Raw genomic sequence first — 7,765 nt, 5'->3', positions numbered from 1 at the left:
ATGGGACCTGAACCTGTTCAGCCTCCACAAGAGAAGGCTGAGGGGGGATCTAGTGGCCTGTTACAAACTAGTCAGGGGGGACCAGCAGGCACTGGGGAAGTCCCTGTTCCCCTGAGCACTACCAGATGCATAAAACTTGCAAAGGACCCAGGAGATTACCAGGTGCTAAATGAATCTGCCTTACGAACAGCAAAAGAGGAACTAAATCCATCAGAGTATCACAAAATCATTATTAGAAAAAACATAGGGGCGGACGGGGGTTACATTAGCTGAGATGCATCAGCTTCTGGGACCATAGGAAAGTAGGACTAGAAGGGACCTTACAAAGTCACCTGGTCCAGCTCCCTGCCTAAGACAAGATCATACCTGGTTAAACCATCCCAGCCAAGTATCTGTCTAACCAGCTCTTGAAAACTTCCAAGGATGGAGATGCCACTACTTCTTTAGGTAGCCTGTTCCAATGTCTGACACCCCTTCTCCACACCCCATAGTGAGAAAGTTCCTCCTGATCTCCAAGCTAAATTTCCTTTGTTGCTGTGGTTTGAGGCCATTCATAGAATCATAGAAGTAGGGTTGGAAAGGACTTTGTAGATCTTCAAGTCTGACCCCCCGCCTGGGCGGGAGAACAGACTGGACTCAAATGAATCCAGCTAGGTAGTCATCAAACCTCTTCTTAAAGATCCCCAGGGTAGGAGCCAGCACCACTTCCCTAGGAAGTTGGTTCCAGCTCCTGGCTGCCCTAACTGTGAAGTAGTTCTTGCGGATGTCTAATCTAAACCTACTCTCTAATAATTTGTGTCCATTGTTCCTTGTCATGCCAGGGGGGCATTGCTCCCAGTCCTGTTCCCTACAGCCACAGAGACAGGCTATTTCCATCTTCTTTTTAATTGCTTTTAGGTATTTGAAGATTGTTATCAAATCCCTTCTCGGTCTTCTCTTCTTCAGGCTAAGTAACTCCTTATAAGTCATGCTTCCCAGGCTCCTAATAATTTTTGTCGCCTCTTGCCAATCTGTCCGCATCTTTCTTGAAGTGCAGTGCCCAAAGCTGGACAAAGTACTCCAGGTGAGGCCTTACCAATGCTGAATAGAGCAGAAGAAGAGTTTTTGCTTCATTTGCATGAGATGCTCCTATTAATATAACCTGATATGCTGTTGGCTTTTTTTGCTTGTATTCAGCTTATGGTCTACCGCTGAATTCCCAAACTTATATTGCCTACCGCCTTCCAGATGTACCAGCTGCTCGCATACCCCAACCAGCATACGGCTTATATTTTAACCCTTTAAATGTCAATTTTTATAATGAAAATTAAATCTGCTGTTACACAAATTCTCGTGGGTCCCCTCCCCCCCAAGATGCTCTGTGTACCTCCAGGGGTATGTGTACCATGGTTTGGGAACTCCTGGTCTGCTGTAATCTGTAGGTCCTTCTTTCCAGTATGGCAGCCTAGCCAATCATTCCCCAGTCTGTATTTGTTCCAGGTGTAGGACTTGAATTTAATCTGGTTGATGTTGGACCATTTCTCCAGTTTATTCAGATCACTAGATCTGAGCCCTACCCCCTTGAGTATCTGCAACTCCACCCAACTTGGTGTCATCCACAAATTTACCAAGTGTGCACTCAGTCCCATCATCTAGATCATTAATTAAGATGTTAAACAATACAGGAGAGACCCCCTGAGAAGGACCCACTTAGTACCTCCTCCCAACTATGCATTGAAGAATTGCTGATTATTTGTTGAGAATGATGATCCAATACTCAGTTTTGTATTGCCACTATTTGTACAGGATCTGATCTGTGCAAAAACTGAACTGCACTGTAGTGCTGTGATAAGCCCAGGACTTAAACTAAATAGAGAACTCTGAAGGACCATGTTTTATAGACAGCAGCTGTTGCTTCAAAAGGGGGGCAGTCCCTTTGTCTGTCTGTCCAAGCTAAAGTGGGTGCAAGCATTCTCAGCATTGGTCTAACTGATCTTATTCAAGTCAGTAAAAACTTTACCAGTAACTTCAGTTAGACCAGAGTGAGGTCAGTGCTTTCAAAAATCCCATGCACACTTCCAAACAGGAACTGTGTATTTGTCCAAATATAGCACAGTGGGACTCATTTTGACTAGGGCTTTTGGGTGCTACGTTACAGTTTTCCACTCTTGTTTTTAAGCTTTAATGGCTTGCTGTCTTTTATGGAAATGTTGGCAAGTTTTTCCCCCCACACACACATCTCCTTTAGGGACTTTAAGAATCAAATTTTTTCATTGTGTCTTAATTAATAAATGTGTTACTGGCCCAGACTTCTTAATAAAAAGAGTGGGCCAATAATAAACATGCTGAGCTAACTTTAGGAATGGTTATGCGAAGCATGCAGTATGCAAGGAGAGGATACTTGCTTTTATATGTGCTTTTGCTACACCAAATATGAAGGGTCCCTTACTAATCTGTCCTGCAACCAGACTGGATTAAAAAATGCTGATCTTTCTTGAAATGGGTTTTGAGTCTTTAAATTAAGCCTATAAAGTTGTTTAAACAGGAGCCCCAGAAATAGATCTAAGTTTCAATTTAAGACCTTTATGAACTGCTACCTTTAAATATGTTAGGACAAAGTGGAATCATGGATTAATCCCAGTAGTAATTAGATTTTAAATATTGCGGCCTAAATTTAAGTAGAGAAATTTTTACAATCTTATTTGTGGTGTTATTTCTGCTTATATCACTGATAAAGCATCAGTGGCTTTCACAATTCAAAAAAGCCAGCTTTCCACATATTCATGAAAAATGCCATAGAGAACAACAGTTTTTTTTTTTCTTTGAGTTTGCTACTTGTTGGTTCAGACACATGACCAGGTTACCTTCTTACTACTAGAGGAGATTCAGCTGAATAAAGTATTTGTCAAAGAAACAAGTGCACTGAGGGAGAGGAAAAAAAGTTTTGATAAGTGCAGAATGTAGTAGTTCAATAATATAATTCACACATAAGCATGGACAGCAAAAACACAAAATTTACTGCTTAAAAGGGAAGGGAACTTGCAATTAAATCTGCTAAATTGCAGTAACTGATCTCACCTGTTTCATTTGCTAACAAGTTATTGGAGTTTAACTTCATGTAGTATGGGATAGTAGTGAACAGATGAAACAGTTACAACAGAGCAGCAGACATACTCATGAGTAATAAAGGCTAAGGACTTCCTTTTAATGTAGTGTAATAGCTTCAGCTATACATATAGTGATAAGTTATATGACTGAGAGCATCCAGTCCCTAGTTTTTTTAAACCTCTGTAGGATGGTCAAATTATCATGATCTGGCCTGCTTTCTTATGGAGATGGGATAGTACCTTAGAAATGAGCCAGTTTGAGCAGAGGTGTGTGCGCCACGTGCCAATTTTCTCTTCTCTGTACTGGGCAATTTAGTTGAATTACTATGTTTGTGAAATCAAAAACTTAATATGTTATGCTTTACCTAAAAACATCTATGGAACAATTCAACTACTTCACTTCTGTCAAGTCCTGCAGTACCTTCTGTTATTTCAGTTTTAGGATGCATAGTGGTTTGTCTCCTGAACTCAGGCAGGCTCTGAGGTGATGCAGTGTATTGGGTACTTACAGCCATAATTGTATCAAATCAGTTGTAATCAAGTTGTAATCAAGTTAAAATGGTGGTGTAGTTGGTAAAGGTTAACAAACTCAGTAATATGGATTTGACTGAATAATTACAAATAAACCTTCACCATGACTCTTCTCCTGCATTACACTTCTAAGTCTGCTTATACAGAGACTAGTTACAAATGACACAGTTCAGGTTTGTAATGGCAAAAATTTCTTTTCACATAACTGGATTAACTGGATTAAAGCCTCGATTGATCCGAGACTCTGAGGGAGTACACACACAGCACTTGGAGACCTTTTCAAGAGGGGAACATTTCAGAAGGGTAGAAGCTAGTACATTCTAATTGTTGTGTGAAAAAACAAAGGAGGATTCAGCTGCAGCAAACCAGCTCCAACTTTAACACCCTTTTGTCTAGGCTTACAGTTGGAGCTGATTTGCTGCAGCTGAATTTTCTCCATTTATTCACACACAGCATTATAATGTACCTGCTTCTGCCCTCTTGATTTTCCCTTTTGAAAGGGGTCCCAAGTTTCATGTGTCCACACCTTAATCTTGTTTAAGGGATCCAGTAAAGCCTTGTGCATGCTAAGTTTACACCCCATGGAGTAGAGGAAAGCCAGGACTTTTGAGTTAGTCCTGTTTGCACTACAGCCAATGACTTATGGTTACTTGACCCCTTTCACAGTTGTAGCAAAATGTGAGGTCACTTGATTTGGCTTTTACTATCACAATAGCTGGTCTGAAGCACCTTAGCACAGTGGGGTGATGAAACATTTGAAGTGTGTGGACTCTGCAGACCAAAGTGCCTGCTAAGCTGGGGACTAGCAGGTCTCAGTAGTGTCTGAACTCGGCATGTTACTGAAATTCATTGTTGCTGCCCATCTTGGTTTTGGGTTTTTTCCGGAGGAGCAGCTGATGGCTCCAAGTTCCTACACCCTGTTTTCAGGCAAACAAATTGAAACTGAAATAAGCAGGCAAAGTCAATGTATATCTTGGCTGGTCAAGGAGGAAAGACAATAGAAATCTTGCCATCTCGGTTTCACTGGAGAGCAGGGCCCCTTGTTCTTTGAAAGAGAGCACTTCAGAGCCTAAAATTTTCCTAAGACTCCATGCAGTGTGCAGCTGAATAACAGTGCTCTTAAGGAGGAAGCAGCTTCATCTTTTACTCAATCTCCAAAGCTCAGCTTTAGAGAGAGATTCCATTGGCCTCCGGTTTCCCATTAACTGTGAGGCAGAAAACGTGTCTGGTTCCCCTTCGCAAGATGCTCAGAGCTCTGAGCCACAGTTATGATCAGAGCCTTGGCAGGCTGCTGTTGTAATAAGTGACTGGCCTCCCAGTTGTGAGTTTGATCTCTGCTCTGAAGGCCTTGACTGGCAGTTGCCATTAGCACTCCTGCTCCTGCCCCATTTTGACTTGCATCTTGAAGATGTTTTCAAGTCTCACTAATTGTCTCAGCCTGTGTTCTGTGATTTCTTATCTTTTGGGGAATAAGGAGGGACAAGCCCTTAACGGTCAGAACAAATGTTGGAGACCCTAGAACTACTCCAAAATAACTTGTTGACAGCTTCCTTGCTATTACGCAGGGTTGGCTGAATCATCAAGCAGAGGATGGTTCCTGAGGGGTGCAGACTTTAGAGGTGAAAGGGGAAAGGAGGTTGTCAAGTTTCCTGTGGCAACAGAATATTTTGAATCGTCCTCTGTATGCAGTCTGATTCACTGTCTAGCAAATCTTCCTGGGTCACATTACTTTATTTTTTGAGTGACTGTGCCCAATTAGGCAAAATATGGGCTTGAGCTTCAGGAATTCTTAAGTTTAAAACCTGGCTTTGAGCTGATTTTTTTTTTTTTTTATTAATGACATTGGGCAAGAAATTTTAAACTCTCACCTAATGCTGACTTGCCTGTGGAACATAAGTGCCATACTGGGTCAGACCAGTGGTCTGTATTGCATGGTTTAATGTCTCCGGCAGTGGTAGAGGTAGATGCTGTGCTATACAGGGAGAGCACTGAACCAGATATCTCTAGAGCAACCTATCCCCTATTCAGTAGTGTCACTGGTATCTACTGTTTATTGGTTTAGAGATGCCAGAGGAAGCCTATCCAACCATTCCATTCAGTAACCATTAATAGATCTGTCTTCCATGAATTTATCCAGTCTATTTTTTGAGCCTGGCTATGCTGTCTGCCTTCACCACCTCCTGTGGCAATGAATTCCACAACTTAACTACACACTGAGTAACAAGTACTTTTTCTAGTTAGTTTTAAACCTGTCATCTATTAATTTGCTGACATCTTCTAGCAGGAGATGCAAAGAAGGCAGAGCTACTCAAAAGCTACTTTGCCTCAGTCTTCACAAAAAAAATGAGCTGTAGCCAGACACCTAATAAGAATTATCTGGATAAGGAAGGGGGCAAACCGAGGGATGAGATAACAAAATAAATGGTCAAAGAAAGAGCTTTTGATGGGTTTGAATGAATTCAGGTCAGCAGGGCCGAATGAGCTTAATTCAAGGGTACTGAAGGAACTAGCAGAGGAGATCTCGGAGCTGTTGTCAATGATCTTCAAAAAGTCATGGGAGAGGGGCCAGGTACCAGAGAACAGGACAAGGGCCAATGTAGTGCCTCTCTTTAAAAAAGGCAAAAAGGAGGACCTGAGGAATTACAGACTGGTTAACCTTACCTCAATACCTGGGAAATTACTGGAGTTTATCTTAAGGAAGGCCATTTGCAAAAATATGGAGGAGGAAAGGCTGATCACAAGCATGTCAAACAAAATTGATCTCTTTCTTTGAGAAAGTAATTGCTTGGGTGAATGAAGGGAATGTTATGGATATATCTGGATTTCAGTAAGGCTTTTAACAGGGTTGCATACAACCTTCTCGTAAACAAATTGGAAACGTGTGGGCTTAACGAAACTATTATAAGGTAGATAGATAACTGGTTCAATAGCCACAAGCAAAGGGTAATTTTTAACAGCTCCATTTCAGAATGGCAGGAGGTTTTGAATGGAGCCCTGCAGGGGTCTGTCCTGGGCTCAGTGCTGTTTTCAGTGCTTCTTGAGCAAGTCTGCAGATGACAAGAAACTGGGAAGGTTTGCAAACACATTGGAAGATGAGAGCTCACTTCAGAAGGATCTTGACAGATTGCAAAGCTGGGCTGAAGTTAACAGGATGAAATTCAGTGCTGACAAATGCAAGGTGTCATACTTTGGGCAGAATAATCAAAAATACAGATACACAACGGGTAACACCTGACTGGATGGCAGCACTACTGAGAAAGATCTGGGAGCCTTGATAGATCAGACTCGATATGAATCTGCATCATGATGCAGCTACATCAAAGGGAGATGTGGTTTTGAGATGCATCAATAGAAGCATTAGGTGCAAGACACGAGAGGTGATAATGCCTCTATACTCAGCATTGGTTAGGCCTCATCTAGAGTATTGTGTGCAGTTTTGGGCTCCACATTTTATAAAGGAGGTGGAGAATTTAGAGCATCCAGAGGCAAGCAATAAAGGGTGATACAAGGCTTGGGAAGCAAGTCATATGAGGAGAGGCTAAAGGAGCTAGGCATGTTCAACTTGTGGAAAAGGCACTTAAGAGGGAACATAACTGTCTTCACATACTTGAAAAGCTGCCATAAAGAAGGAAAGCATCTTTTCTCTCTGGCTGCCAAGAGGAGGATGTGGGCCAATGGCTTGAAATTGTAGCAAAGTAAGTCTTAGAATGGATATCAGGAAAAACTTCACTATGAGGCAGTGGAGTAGACTGCCTGGGGAAACAGTGGACTCTCCATTACTGAAGGTGTTTAAGAAGAAGTTGGACAGTCACTGGTCAGGGACAGTTTAGGCATAGTTATGCTTATGTTCCACTGCTGGCATTTCCAATGATTCTGGGCTTTGTTGATTGCCCTCTTCCCCTTTCTGCTACATGTATCAGGTGTTTTTAAGTCTCCCTTAGGGATTGGTGTTGGCTTCAGGTAGAGATGGGGATTTTGACTGGGGTGTGCCAGTGCTCCTGCTGGGACTGAAGCTGGAGGTTCCTGTCTAGAAAGTCTTGCCCCTCTGTTCATGGTCAGACCAATCGCCGTATTTGGGGTTAGGAAGGAATTTTACCCCATGGGCATATTGGTACAGACTGGGGGGGAGTTGCCTTCCTCTGTAGCAG

At 42.2% G+C, this 7,765-nt stretch overlaps 1 protein-coding gene across 1 annotated transcript in view; it reads left to right on the top strand.

The window, feature by feature from the left end:
• The window catches only part of MAP3K3 (mitogen-activated protein kinase kinase kinase 3), an 85,912-nt gene that overhangs the window by 26,153 nt on the left and 51,994 nt on the right, over positions 1 to 7,765 (top strand). The window lies entirely within an intron of this gene.

The sequence above is a fragment of the Crocodylus porosus genome, unplaced genomic scaffold, assembly GCF_001723895.1.
Source record: "Crocodylus porosus isolate Cpor-Errol unplaced genomic scaffold, CroPor_comp1, whole genome shotgun sequence".
In the NCBI taxonomy this organism is placed as follows: domain Eukaryota; kingdom Metazoa; phylum Chordata; order Crocodylia; family Crocodylidae; genus Crocodylus; species Crocodylus porosus.
Note: the sequence above shows the minus strand (reverse complement) of the source record. Positions and strands in the feature narration are given on the sequence as shown.